This window comes from Ischnura elegans, chromosome 11 (genome assembly GCF_921293095.1).
Source record: "Ischnura elegans chromosome 11, ioIscEleg1.1, whole genome shotgun sequence".
NCBI classification, from domain to species: domain Eukaryota; kingdom Metazoa; phylum Arthropoda; class Insecta; order Odonata; family Coenagrionidae; genus Ischnura; species Ischnura elegans.
The window spans coordinates 62,546,850-62,562,679 of record NC_060256.1 but is presented as its reverse complement, the minus strand read 5'-3'; positions in this window follow the sequence as shown (position 1 = coordinate 62,562,679).

Sequence of the window (15,830 nt, the reverse complement as noted above, 5' to 3'; positions counted from 1 at the left end):
TCAAAGGAAAAACTTAATAATGAACGGAAAAAGTGTTATTATATTTCAAGAAAAGTATTATTATAAGATTTTTCTACCGTGTTGATGGAGACTTTCGCGGGGTGGTGCAGCATGCGCAGCAAGGTTTTCGGGTTGACCTTGCTGAGCATTTTTCTACCGGTTTAAGTACGTGTGCATGGAGCTTTGATACTTGCATTTTTCAATTCATATATATAAATAATTGAGCACAGGTTCCAGTGGCAATGAAGCGGACAAACTATGTGAACTTGAAGCTGAGTCAGAGGATGACCGGGAGAGTAGTTCAGGTATATCCTCTCAAGTGTCATCAAGTGTTGGGGTTCAAGTACGCACTAAATTCAGGAGCAAACAAACGCAAATAAAGACATGTGTTTCTGATAGGGCGACATCACCAAAAAAAAATATGTAAATACCCAGACACCCCCCATTCAAAGTTTGAAGAGAAGGAAAGTCAGTGAAACTTGTGAGGAGTCGTGCTCTGAGGAGGATATGAGTGAAGAAGATGAGTACAGTTTTCTGATAATTCATCTAATGACTCAGAAGCTGAATTTCTTAATGAAAATGACTCTGTTGAAAGAAAGCAAGTAGCAATTGCACGAATAAATTTATTTAATAGAAACCCTAAGCTATACATGGGTGTACCTGAAAACTGTTGCTTCATTCTGGGCACTCTTCAGAGAAATACAAATTTACATATGTCCATGATCATGCTAACTCTAAAAAAGATTAGACTTAATGAATGCTTTACTATTCTCTCTGATGACTTTAGCATATCATTCAGCACAGCTAGGTGTTTCATGATGCTGTTCCAAAAATATCCCAATGTATGAAACAGCTCATTATATGGCCAGCCAAGAAAAAGATATTAGAGTTACTGCCCATACCATTTCGATCAAGGTATAGCCATGTACAATCAATTATTGATTGCTTAGAAGTAGAGATAGAAAAACCATCGGACCCTGTAAAACAAGTTCTAACATGGTCGGAATACAAGTCTGCAAATACTTTGAAGTACTTGGTGTCTAGCTCACCTGATGGATTAATAAATTACATATCTAAGGGCTTTGGAGGTCGGATATCTGATTCACTGCTTGTAGAGCAATGTGATTACTTTAAATACTTGCCTTCTCATTGTACTGTGATGGCTGATCGGGGTTTCAAACACATTGATAGCTTTATTGGTACAAAAGACTGCACATTAATTCCACCCCCCAGTGTTAAGTCTGAAGTTAAGAGCACAAAAAAGGAAGTAATGGAGACGAAAATATTGCCAGCTTGAGGATTCATGTTGAGCGTGTTATCAGACGCATTAGGGAATTTAAAATGTTAGTTCCTCATGCCTGTATAGATCACAATCTTATTACCTTGATGGATGATGTGATTATTATATCTTGTGGCTTAATTAATCTTCAGGCTCCATTAATAAAGTAGCATACTTGAAAAAATGCCGACAATGAAAGGGAGTGCAAAATAAATGTATTAAAAAATATAACAAGAAGCATATGGGGCCAGTTCTGGGGTAACTAAAAAAAAACTAATCATGTTTACAGCTGTTGAAAAGAATAGGAAAAATATTTATCTCCCAAAACCTTGTGGCGGCAGCCACAACATTCATTACAAAATCATGGTCATACTCAATCCATAGACGAGAAATATTCTTTGTCTTCTCAAAATCAGGAGCAGCAACACAAAGTGCAGCTCCTTTTTTCTTTTTTTCAGAGATAGTGTCATATTATGAGACACATTTAGTTTGCTAAATGCCGAATCGTATTTTTGGTGAGTGAAGATGTTGTAATAATTCAGAATTATTAGGCATTAATCATACCTGAAACATATTTGTACATTAGTCTATTATTTCATTACTTATATTCTAACGACTATGGAGCTGATATAAGAGAACCGCATGATAAGTTTGGTATTAAAATTATGGGCAACTAATAATTAACCGCTGATGAAGGATAGTTTATTTGATTTCAAAAATAAGTATTTATAAACAGAAAACAATGTTAAAACTTAAAAAATTTTTTCCTATGCATTAAATAGCTTGCTTTCACTCCACGCATCTCGGCGGCGACGAAAGAATCACTGTTTTTAAGGAAGGCGGCCATAATAAAGGAGTCAACCATAGGTAAATTGTCCGACTGCGCCTTCTTAAATCCCACTTCAGTCATTTTGTCAATCAGTTTTCTTTTCACCTCATTCCTCCAACAATCCCCCTCTTTTTCCATCAACAACTCCCTAACGACATTAAAGATCTGTATTCATTGAAAAACAGCAGTATTTAGACATCGAATTTTACGGAGAACTGAGGCCACTGAGACTGAATATTGTTCGGTGACGTCAAGCCAATGAGAAAGCGTTCCGGGTCACGTGACTTTCGTCGATTTTTTTTAGAATTTCATTAGCATTTTACGGCATTTGTGATTGACGTAGACAACTTTGGCTTATATATTCGGATTGGTGAGAAAATTCTCTATAAGATAGGCTACAATAACTGGAGAAACAAAGTTCATGCATGTTCCCCATTCTTGTCTCTTTTTAATTAATTTACTTAAGATTTTTTTTAGAATTTAATTATTAATAAACATTGGTATTGCCGTTTATGTATAAAAATTATGTTCTCATAATCATTCCAAACCCCGATGAAGGTGTATGAATACACCGAAACATGGGGAAAAGTTGCATTTAAAATTTATCAAGACTTACACTCCGAAGCGCTGAATAAATATCGTCGATAATATTGATGATTTGTACGTTGATCCAATGCTAGTAAGTATTTAGCCCTGACGAAGTCTCCATCCTAGGAGAAGACACGTAAGCCATTTTTAATCGTTGACGCAAGGGAAACCCAAATATTCCCGTTTACATATGGATTCCTCTCGCGATAACTCTAACAACTTTATGGGGAGGTTGAATTAATATACTTGAGAATACCGGAACTAGCCGCGGATTTATATATTTATTTTTACGGATTCACCTTCAATGCACAAGAGATCCAGGTATCGCAGAATCCTGGTCAAGGCGAATGATTTTTTCGCACAATTTGATATATATGTTTGGTGTTTCCACCGTGTTTTTTAATTTGTGTTCGAGTGAGAATGGACATTTGCTTGCCTTACTATTATCTGGCCTACTTCATCTACCTTACCTCCATATCTCTTGTATTCACGCCTTTCTCATAAGACTTCACTTGACGTGATTTAAAAGTTGGTAATTTGAAAAGGAAATCTTTCCGTTCACAGGCTTAAAATGGTGTAAATCGACTTATCATTTTCGGTAATTGAGAAATACTCAATATTCTCTCAATAATACTATAGGATACGATTGAATACGATGGCAATGCCTATGCAATGCTTTAAGTCATCGGATGTCCTCTTAAAACTTATTTTATGATTGATATTCTCCTTTAGATATGTTCAATGGAATACTCCCATTATTTTTATGGGTCATATTAAGCCAAGTTTGTGAGCATTTAGGTACACATGAATGTACCACGGACATGGGTTTTCCGGGCCTCTGCGGAGACCACCACGCCACCCAGATTCCATTATTCCCATGGCAATTCTAGCTGTTAAGTGTTACATTAACTTTATTTATGTTAAGTATTATGTTACTGCTAAGTTATTTCATTGAGGAACCTGAATAGCGTAGAGGTCTACGCAGTGGCCCGGAAAGTCCGTGGTTCGATTCTCGGTTGGGGATATTTTCTCTTGGAAATTCATGTATAGTTCAACGCCGTTCACACGGCCGGTTTTGAAATATTACACGAGCATGTGGGTATGACTTCACACTTTCCCGGCGAACAGAACAAATAAAAAATTCTCGGGTTTCCGCGCGGCTAAGAAATTCTGACGACCCGTCACTCATTCTCAAGGCTAATCTAGGGCACGTCGCGACGTGTATTCTGATGTATATATATACAAACGATAATTGCCGTTAAAAATGAAATTCAATGAAAAATCAACACAGTTTTTGAAAAATTATAAAAATATGAATTAACAAGTAAAATCAAACAAACACTGTCCATATTCATTTTATGAAGACCAATTTTATGGATAAAAATACATTGAAACCAATATTCGTAACAACGACACTGTAATGAAGCTACAAATTTAGCTATTTTCAACGGAAAAAATTTGGTCGCTAAAATCACTCCGACATGCTCAACTTTAAACAGCTGTAAAAATTATACTAACGTATTCCATGCTCTGTATGGTATCCTATCTTATAGAGTACATGCTTAATAATGAATATCAACTGTTTTTGGTTGATTTGCGCTAACTTCATTTTTCGACTTTTGGCCAGCTTTTTTGGATTTTGGCCCACTGTGCGTCGGCGCTCTTAGAATTCCTTACCCGAGCGGAAACCCGAAAAAAGTTAATTTTAGCCTGTAGGTGCTTTTAATCTTCTGATCCGTCTAAAGTGGTGGAATTTGCCGTTGTCCTCCTTTGAGCTTCCCGTTGCCTTTCCGACTTTCCTGTAGCCCAGTTTTGACCCCATTTCTCCTCCGCGCAGTGCCTGGGGACAGGAGAATCCAATCACCGACATATCAGCTCCAGATAACACGCACGAGATGGTCTCTTTCGCTTTTAATTCCCTTCCCTTTGATCGGAACCCGATGGGGTGTTTCATTTCTCTCTCTCTCGCTCTCCTTTTCGGCGTCCTACTGACTTTTTTCTAATGATTCCTCCTCCTCTTTTTTTACGTTGAACCTGCATCCGATAATTTCGTTTGTCTCTCTCCGCCTTTTTACCTTTCTATCAAGAGGGCATGTGGGAGTTGGAGCGAATTCAATGCGGCTCCCAAAGATTGCGTTACTTTTTTTTCCGGATCAAGTGAGAGGTATGCTTCGATGGAGATCCTGGGATGTTCCTTTGATGGAGTCGATATATTTCATGGAATGATCCTTTTTTTCTCTCGTGTGTTTCTATGGTGAAATCTTATGCTGCGGGTACGTGAAACTCGAGTCAAGGTGATGTTTGTAATTTTGTGCTTTGGTCTCTTGGCATTTTTTTAATGGAAAGATTGTATAACACATTTTCAAGTAAATTTTTACTTGTATGAAAGATTTAAGTGGGCGATATAAATTGTTTGTCTTAGTGATACAAGTAAGCAGCTTTTAGTAACTTTTTTTCTGGTAACAGGAACTAGTTTTGCTGTGGGAAATTCATTTTCAAAGAGTTTCTTCATTTTCCAGTTATCCGGGAAGAAATGCACTATTTTTTCTCAGGGAATAGAAATTTCTGCTGTAGATTTGTTACGTTTTTGCACTTTCGAAGGTGGTAGGGGAATAAATGAACTATGTATTCTACCGGTTAAAAGTTAGGGCTACTTTGAGCAGTTTCTTCCTCTTACAGTTTTTAGTATCCCTTCATCACTTAGTTCTCGGTCTGTCGAAACTTTGTCTTCTCTGAATCTCCTCTAAAACTTTCCTTATTTTCCATTTCTTGTACATTATCCTCCCTTTTCCTCACTGTCCATTATCAGAGAGACTGGAATGACAATTGAAAATTGGGACAGCTTTAGTTTTAATAATCTAAATGGGTAAATGTAGTCGGGAAAAAAGGAAGATAAATTATTTTAAAAGAGTAATCAAGGATCAGTGTGTTAGAGCTGAATAGAAAAATATTTAAAATTCCATGTTATCATCTATTTGAATTTAAATTATATCTAAAATTTAAATGCTTATTTTGGCATAAATTATTTATTTGATGAAAAATAAGCCATTTCTTCCATAAAAATGACTTCTTTCGTGACTCTTTTGAGCTTCGAGGTGCATGCATAATATTCTTCAGCCTCCTTGTTTTCAAAGGACGCTACTTATAATGTTGGGGAAGTAGAAGCTTGGTATCTCACGAAATGGCAAAAAACTTCCATCACGTCATTGCATACACTGACAGATTCAGTGGTCTATCCTGGGTCCTAAATAGAGATAGGCACATAATTTTTTAAGGAGTTATATAGTAGTGAAGTGTCATAAATGATGAGGGACAAACGTTTACTTCAACTTAACTATGAAATAAATGGTGGTGGCTGATACATTGTGGAAATCCATGTTAAGAGATGAAGTAACGATACTCAGCACTTTTCCACATGAATCTTTATTTAAATATGTTTCAATGCTCTGCAGAATTGACTCCTGACGATGCTGTAGTGTTGTGAAATATGTTGACACCTATGAAATAAAGACTTATCTGGAAAAGTTCTAAGTATCATCAGTTTACATCCTCTTCTTAACTAGTTAGATACATCTGGATTTTTTTGTCTATTCCGGAACCTAAAAATCTCCCGTTTGAGGATAACATCATTTTACGGAGAAAAATGGAATTTGGTGAATATTATAGAATTTTCCTGATATAATGATAGCAGGAATACAAAAACAGGTGTTCATGATCGCAAGTGAGGCCGAAGAAAATGTAAGCGTCGCTAAATTTGGTGGGAAAGTTCGTAATTGCATTCAGTACTATTGTATCGGGCAGACACTTCTAATTATTCTGTTGTCGGATTCAAGTATTTAGAGCCAAGTACGTTCTGAATGGACTTCACCTCGAAAAGGGCGCTCAAAAGAAACTATTTCGAGTCCCCATCGTGAAGTTTCAGGGATAGTGCTCCCAATCACTTGAGAGCGACTCATTGTCCCGACAATGTGGACTTGGAAATGTTGGCGCGGCCTTTTGTACGTGATTCACGGCTGCTCCGACAGAGTGCTCTCGTCTTACGCAACAATGCCTTGGTCGAACAGTCCATATAATCCCTTCCGAGACACTTATTGTTTTTTTCCCCGAGTAGTTTTTTTATTCAGTCTACCACCATACAACGATTAAAATTTGTGTATATCTTGAGGGCTTATGCTGTTCTAAATAGCGTTGGACATATATACTTTCATATTCTGCTGGAAAAGAAAAGAATACAAGAAAAGTGGAAGGGGAATTGTATTGGTTATGTGGTTAGAGAATTGGTTTCCCACGCCAAGAGACGTTATTCAAATCGCAAAGGGGTGACATTGCTGAACTTCATCATTCGCTTTGCAGGGGTAGTAGTGCCCATCTCAAATCGGAAAGGGAGAAAATAAGAATCCTGACTAACCTTCGTAGCCAAGGTTTGAATATTAACCAGTCGGAGAAAGATAATCATTTAATCATTTCTGAAAATGTTATGAAGAGTTTATAAACTCATTGAGATGCTTCTATCCTATGGTTTTCATACTTAATTTGCAAGTATTTTTTCATTTCTTTTGGAAAATTGAGAAAGCTTTACATTTACACTGGACAATTTCCTTACCTGCTTGTAGAAAATTTTTGAGTTTGATTCGGCAGGATTGAATATTATGATAGTGGCTTCATTTTATTATCCGGTGTTCAATTGTGGAATTGCCCTCAATATTTATTCTGAAAATTCCAGCCTCTTTAAAATAACTATTCAAATATTTTTTGAACAAAACGCTCGAGAATGAACGCGTCAACCGTGTGTGAGATTTGTCGAATTCTGGAATAGAGAACTGAACCATCGTGCGAAGAGATACGAGAATAAGCATATTGGAAATTCTGAAGGATTCATCTCTGGAATTAAAATTCCTCTATGGTATGAAATAACATTTTATTTTAAAAATTCAATTCTTGTCAGAACTCGCTGTTGCCTACGAACTTAGTACTTTTGAACATAGTAATGCTCAAAAGATACGCAAAAATAATTGAATACTACACTACACAAAACATCTTTTAGTTTTAGTATACAAACAAAAACTGTTATAGCGTTGCTAGAGACGTATTATAATTCATTATTTCAGTATTGGCGCGTTGCTTGGAATTTAAATGTGTGATAATATTCTACTGATATAACTGATTACTTCAGGAATTATGAGGAACCATTCCATGGAAAATGAATGAGACTTTGTAATGTTTGCAGGTATGCTTATATAGTCACGATCCGAATTTCAAGAAATACCTTATGATTAGGGGTGGTCGGATCGGACACCTCGGATCCAAATATCCGCGGATATTGCCCTTCATCGGATACATCGGATCCAAAGTCGCGGAAGACATCGGATCTGGATCCGAAGTTAGGTAGCAGAATTTCAGCCGTGGAAAATAAAAAAGGCAAAATACGACTGGCACATAGTGTGACTCTTCCCAAGAGATTGAATAATCATCGGGGGAATCTCAGCGTTGTAGGATAATAACCACATCAAAAGTAACTACGTCGCAGATTTCAGAAAACCACCCTCGGCCGTCCAACAGCCCGTGCCTCTGTTGTTTTTTTTCCGGAATCACACGGACCATAAATCACTGTCTTCGTTGGGGGGGGGGGGGGGTCCAAAACCAGGGGGAGGGAATTTTTAAACAACAGGTACAAAGTAGAGGGTTTCAAACTAATTTTAACACCCTTCGTAATCGAAAAAACTTCATTTTTCAAAGAAATCTATTGTAAATTCATTATTTTTCAAAATTTTGTTTCCTTTTATGAAGGAAAGTACTTGAATAATTACTTCCTTTTATACCAGAAATATGGAAATGCATTTGGATCCGAAAATATCCGATCCGAAAGATCAAGGATCAAGAAAATCAAGGATCCGTCCATCTCTACTTATGATATAACTATGTTATATAACCCGGGTCGTGCCTACTTAAATATACTAGTGAACCTAACAATGCTTTAGTTTTCATAATATTCTACTTTGTCGGAATTTGACCTCAACTTAAACCAGGAAGGTTCTGTCATCGAATTATACTACTAAAGAGTCTCTTATCCCTCTTGGTATGAGAAGCACTTTTTACTCACACTTATTCAAGTAGCATTATCAATACAATGGATTTGAGTTTTCGGACTTAAGACTTCGGACAATACGGGATGACGCCTTCTCCGAAAAATTTCACCATCTGACGAATATTTTTCGGGGATTACTTTGCTGATGGACCATCTTTATTAATTTAGTGGATAGTTTGCTTGCTGTATGACATATCGGTGTTGCTGAAGGATTCGAGAGGTAACCTTTTGAAATGGATTCGAACGAACGAAATTATCGTGATGAAGTTTTAGAAAATTCATCTAAATCGACCTTGAATAGGATAATTCGGGGAGAGACACGCATACGGGATAGACGGCGCACCCCTCTTAGTTTCGGCGTTTCCTGACAGATTGCGGGCAGATTCCCAATGCAGGGGTACAGTAGATGCCAGCGAATAAGTGAGGATGTCCCGTTTGTTTTTCTTTGGCTTTAGAGATTTTAAAGGGCCAATACTGAGATAAGTCTGATATTTTACCTTCAAATTTTTCCTCACCTTGCACTAAATTCGTATCGGACGTTGAACTGCTGCTATATAACGATTGTTTGAGGTTGCCACCAACAGTAATTTCTACTGGGAATGTTTTCGTTCTAGTTATGCCACATTGACCTTAAAGGACATGGAGCCACGAGGTCCAGCGTCTCAACCGTAGAGAAAGGGAGAGATGCCGCACGAAACTTCGGTACACATGCCGCATTTTTCTCATCCGGGATATACGCCGCGCAGAATGAAAAATGATTTCAAATGAATTAGAACACGTTTTTAGCAACGTCATAAAAGTTTTAGTGAGGATAATAAACCAAAAAATTGTTTCTGTGTAGTGTACTCTTTAATTATTTTTACGCATATTTTGAAAATTACTATGATAAGTTTGTAGGCAGTAGCAAGTTTTAAATTAAGCAAGGTATTATTATTATTATATACTAGCGATTAAGGTAGGTGTCCATGTAGTAATAAAGAAGTGATCTAGGAGCCTCGCTTTCCTTCCAGCACTGCCTTCTTCAATTCACGTTAAGGCCTACTGCCTTTCAATCTATCTTAAAATCCTATTCTTTCCCTTCCCCTCCATCGTTTCCTTACATTCTACCCTCTAACACCATTTTCAATATCACCTCCCCGCTAAGTACTCCTCCCATTCATAGTACCTTCTGTCTCCTCCGTATGTCATCTAAATCTGCCTCTCCTCGCCAACCATATCCAGCACTTCGTCGTTCCTTTTCCTCTCAGTCCATTTCACCATCTCCATTCATCTCCTCATCTCGAATGCCTCCAATCTTCTCTCGCCTTCTTTCCTCAGTGTCCACGTTTCCGCACCGAAGAGAGCTACACTCTAGATCAAACTCTTTCCTTTAAACTCTTACGTAACGATCCTCTCAGAAGCTCTTTCCTGTTCATGAACGCCTCAACAGTCACATATGCTTTCCAAAGTTAATACTTCAGTTTTTTAAAACCAGAATCGAACCAACATTTACCACATATTACGAGGAAAAGCTTAAACTAATTGTAAATTTTTTTTCGACCTAGGTTTCAATTTCACTTCATCAACTTCAAGGTGTAGTGAAATCACTTTGAAGATGAGATAGTAACAATAAAACCTAGGTCGTAAAGAAATTTATAATCGTGATAAACTAATACAATAATAATAATTTTGTAATAATTGTTTTAATGGTAATAAATTTGGAATAAATATTTGAAAATAAATAGTTGCAAATATTTATTCCAACTATTTATTTGCAAATATTTATTCCAAATCCCACTCCATCAGGCTTAATCTCCTTATTTTATTCGGAGGAAAATTTGGCAGGGCAGTGTAATTGTCGTGTACGCTTTTGAGGGCATCGGACGAATTATTTTTTTAGAAGACTTGTCTTTCTCTTTAGGGTTGGAAACTGCACAATCCTCCTGCCTTTATCTTTCACTCGCCTTGAGATCGGATCGTCAAAGGAAACAACTCATGTGGATACATTGTAATTCATGTATCGGACTGTTCCCACGGATCTGAATGAATAGGTATGTGAGTGCTCGCATTCACAGATCTGTGTGCGACGGAACTTTTCGATTCCACTTCCCACACAAGGGTCTCCTCTCCTCATAGCAGTCCGCTCTCCTACCCCCTCCCCCCGCGTTTTCCACTCCTCCCCCCCCTCGCCCTTACCTCCTATTGCGCGCCAATGCACAGCTATACTTAACTCCATAACACTCGGCTGGGCAAGGCGAGGAAGAATAACGGCCTTTCATGGCGTCCGTTGTAGCCGAAGCGGTGCACGGTGCCTCTGTTTCGTTGGCATGATGGGGAAGGGAAGTCCTTTCCGAGACTCACTTGGTCTCACTTTCTTGCACCCACTACTTCTTGTGCTCCTTATTCCCCTCTGCTCCGTATCCTTTTCCGTCTCTCAAGACAACTTCCCCTCTCCCCTCGCAACTATGGATTTTAGTCAGTTTTTTTTTCAAGAGAGACATCCTTGACGTCTTTTCTTCGGGTACTAAACGAGGTTTACTGAACAATAGTGTAATAAAAGGTTTCATCCACAATTACAATAATGAATAAACTTATTTTTATGATTTTTGAAACGAAATAGACGTTCGGGAAATATTTATTATTCTTTTTAAGGCGAAAGGTGATTGCCCGGTAAACGCGTTTTCTAATTTAAGCGGTGATAATGAAAATATCGGAGTGAAATTTTCGCCATTGTATAAAAGTTACTGTATTTGTTCTCCCTAGCTTACCCAAATTTACATAAAGTGGAAATTGCAATTTTAACACGTTGTAATTAAGTGAACGCATTGTTTTAAGCAAAAACTAATCACAACGGAAAATCTTCAGCTACGTTAATAGTAGATTTCGAGTTTTAAAACCAAGAAATACGCATGCATTAAGTCATAAATTACCGAATAATAATGACTAAAACAGGAGCCGTCGTAGGGCGTCGCCTGCGGCAAGGTGAGGGTACTAGAAGAACTCGATCGCTCGGCAAGAGGAAGGGGAGGCAGCGGAAGCACGGCAGGGGGAGGGGTCGGGTAGGGGAAGGAGCGCCCTCCCTCTTTCTTTGAAGCTTTGAGGTTCTTGATGGACTTGAGGGGAGGTAACGAACGACTCGGAAGCGCACAGGATAAGCAGTAACATCTTGCAGTCGTGTGATCTTGTCACTTCTAGACAACTCTGACAGAGTTATCGAGTTTCGATTTCCTCAGCTGGGGATTCTGGTCTCACTTTCTTCGATCGTGCCCATGCGACGCTAATTTTTTTCATTGTTGAATTTTGGTTTTGCCTGAGTCAAACAAGAAAGCTTATCGATGGAAACTTCTAATTCTAAGAGAGACTATCGACGCAGCCAAAAGGGAGTCTTATTCCTGTCGGCAAAGAGAAAGAAGAGATCAGCAGAAAGTATCAGGAAGTGGCGAATGAAGTGAGTATTCAGATATGGTAATACAATGAATATATTATTATCTATTTGTAGCCAACTTTTATATTTTTTAACGTTTATCCACCGACTTATCAGGAAATTAAGCACCACTGTAGATAATCCAGAATATTTAGACCCAACTCATCATTTGAATAGGGTGGTTTCCTATTATTTTTTTATTGCTTTAATCGAAAGATTATTACTCCTGGAGTACGTATTTCACGGTTTTAGATTTTTAAACGACAATTTTCAAGCGCGCGAAAACGCGACGCTTAAGTATGAATGTCGGGAAATATCCCCGTACGTCGTATTTCTGGTTCTCCCTCCCGCCCGGTGAGGTGACCTTGAGGCGAGGCTTAGCGCTGATACGTCGCAGGATGCTAGCGGATAGCTGAGTACCTTGCTGAAAGGTAGCGCTTGGCTTAAAAAAGGTTTATTAATACCTTATCAAACGAAGAAAACTTTCCGAACTTAGCCAGTTTTAATAGGTGATTATTAAGACATGTTTCCCTGAGCTCTGTGCCTCATGCATGCATTGGTAACCTCAGACGATGTATAACTCCTATCCTCTCGTGTAGAAACTAGGTCCCTGTGACGTCATGCGGAGTGGAATCGCATGGGCGCCAATCTGGCCTTTTTCAAATGAGGATAAAATTTGACCCTTGCCATTCGTCTAAACCGGTATTTCAAAAACCAAATAATTTGTGTATTATGAATACACTAATGGTGGGTAATGAATCGCAATTAATGCCTTTCGTTTTCTTTGATGAAGGAAACTACCCTATTCTGAAGGCTTAATGTAAGTATACAACTTATTTCATATTTTTTCTTTGAGTAATAGTTGAAATACGAATTTTTCTCTTATTTATAAAATCATGCTCCATTACAAAATCACATACCCCATTCAAAGAAAATCGACTTTGTTACTGTAGAATGAGTACCATATCTAAGTTCCAGAGGATGTTCTAAGAATTATTCTTAGAATTCCACTTCTGTACGGTAAAAAAGCTCATATTCCGTAAAGTTCTTTAGAAATAATATCCGTAAAATGAATTTATGTCCTGAGTAATACTTAACTATCTATAACGCATGGTAATCGTATTCGACCTTCCTTTTGTGAAGCTTTGGAATAGACGGGATTTGGGAGGTGTAAGGGCGGACGAAAATAGATTGGTTGATGATAGTTGATGTTCTAGGCTTCCGATATTATTGAAGGAAAAACTTAATTTTTCGCGTACCAAGTTCAAAGAAGCCTCCACCGGGGTCTGATATTCTTCATTTAAAGTCTCATATTTAGTCTTGAGACAAATTTAACTGCACAGACGCCAATTTAGAAAAAAATTTATGTTTTTCCGCGGGTTGGCCTGTCAAATAAGAAGATAAGAATAAAATTTCTTTCCACTCGAATGAAGTATCTTTTATTTTCATTTTAGTCCATCCCGCTGTTTTATGCTTCAAATAATAGAGACAAAAACAAATTTTCCTAACACACACACACCGCACTTCGCACGAGCCTTGCGCGACCACACGGACCGCACATCCTCCCATTTAGCCGGCATGCGAGTCTCACTGCGCACGTGGGTTGGCAACGGCAGCGGCCGCTCGAACTGAGAGGGGAAATAGCGAAGGCAGGGGGACTGGCGTCAGGCAGTCGACACACCTGGTCCAACCTCCAGCTCATATTCTGGAGTGTGGGATCATGTTACATGAATAGCTGAGAGCGTGTTGTCATGGGGATTCGTTTCACGTAATGGCAAGTCCAACTTGACAACACGATCGGAGCTAGGTTGAAATGCAAAGAGCGAAGAAATAATTTTCACAATACACTTTACACGGTAGATGAAATACATGAATTCATTTTATTTGGGATGAATAAATTACATCGTATGCTTTTGCTAGCAAGTTTGATGCAAATGAAACGCAATGAAGAATCCTTATTTTCTGTGTGATAAAGATTTCGTTTCTAGCGGACACAATCATGCACAAAGGACATTGCTAGAAAATAATGTTTTAGCCTGGTTAATTATGGCTAAAAATTTGGCGATTAAGTACAATTCACTTCTAATTCAATCCCATCCAAGACGCCTTTACGAAGTATTGTATAGCGCCAGATTCAATGAAAGCTTTTCCCCAGAGATTATTTGAGACGAAAGTTCGTATAGGTTCGCTGGACGATGGACAGAATACTCTCGGGATATATCCCCTTGGAACAAGGAATACTTTTACCCCAGGTTCATAAATACCTTGAATCCGTTCACGTTCTCTGTAGCTTTGAGCATTTGGCGTGCTGAACTCAAATTTCATTAATTACGTAAATTCAACGATATAATTCCATCTGGGAATTGCAGCACACCCTTAGTTTATAATTTTCTAAGCTGCTTAATATGATATACATGCTGCATATAGTACTATTGCTTTAATACATATGGATTTGTTTTATACTTCAGGGACTCATTGGACTTAAGTACAGAGGAAGTGCATAATCCGGGTCTCGATTCAGCAATCAGCCTGATTAATGGGAAATTTATCGTTGACGGACAGCATTTCTTGAGAGAAATTCGATCTCTTGAATTCCATCGAACGACGCACAGTGGTCCCAAATCGAAAAAAGCTGGCCAAAATTAATTACGCCGTTGTTATTATGTATATACTTGACCTATAGGTCTATTCTTATTGTTTTTGACCCGCTTATTCTTAATTTATAACTATTTTTTATGTATTTGCAATAACTTTATTGTTATTTCACATTTTGTTTAAACAATTAATTTTTTAACATTAAAATTTGAGATTATACTGGTGATAGTAAATAAAAATTATACATATCATAAAACTGAATTAGTAATTTAAAACATACATAAATGCATATAAAATGGCTGAATTGTTTATTTTTGGACAAATTTTGAACAACTGAATTTGAATGAACCAAGAGAACATTTTCTACTTTCTCATATGTTTGATCGTATTTGAAACGAAAATAAGTTAATATTAATTGGAAATTTATATTATAAGTATATTATTACTATTACTGTACTGCATTAATTGTTTAAAAATTATAATATCTAATTCTAATTAAGTAGACAATTTTATAGTTCCTTGTAACGTGCCAATGGATTTGGAAGCAATTTTAAACGGGGTTCCTTATTTCACAAGTTTCAACGATGGCATTATTACAATCATTGAAATATTATAAGCAATATTTCATAACTCCTATAACTCAAGTTAAACGCCAAATTTATTGATACGCTTGCAATAAGCTCTTAACGCAGTGAGGCATCAATTTAACGAGCACATGATTTGGTACGAAAAATTAAATGAGATTTTCCATTAATTTGGGCTTTTTTAACTATCAAAAAAATAAGTTAACATTTCTCCTCATCTTTCTCAGTCATTGTTGCGAAAAAAATTTAAATACATTCATAATCACTATCCGACAAATCCTCATCACAGTCGTCATCCACTCAATTCTTCCAGGATTAATAAACTCTTTACCTCGACTGGTAATTGAAGTAATATCCTTCTTTGAGCCTTAGAAATACTTGATATCATTGCATCTGAAGTTAGGAGTAATCTTTTAAACAGGTCTTCATTCGTTGCTATCCAGGAAAATTTCCTTGCATGGTGCTCC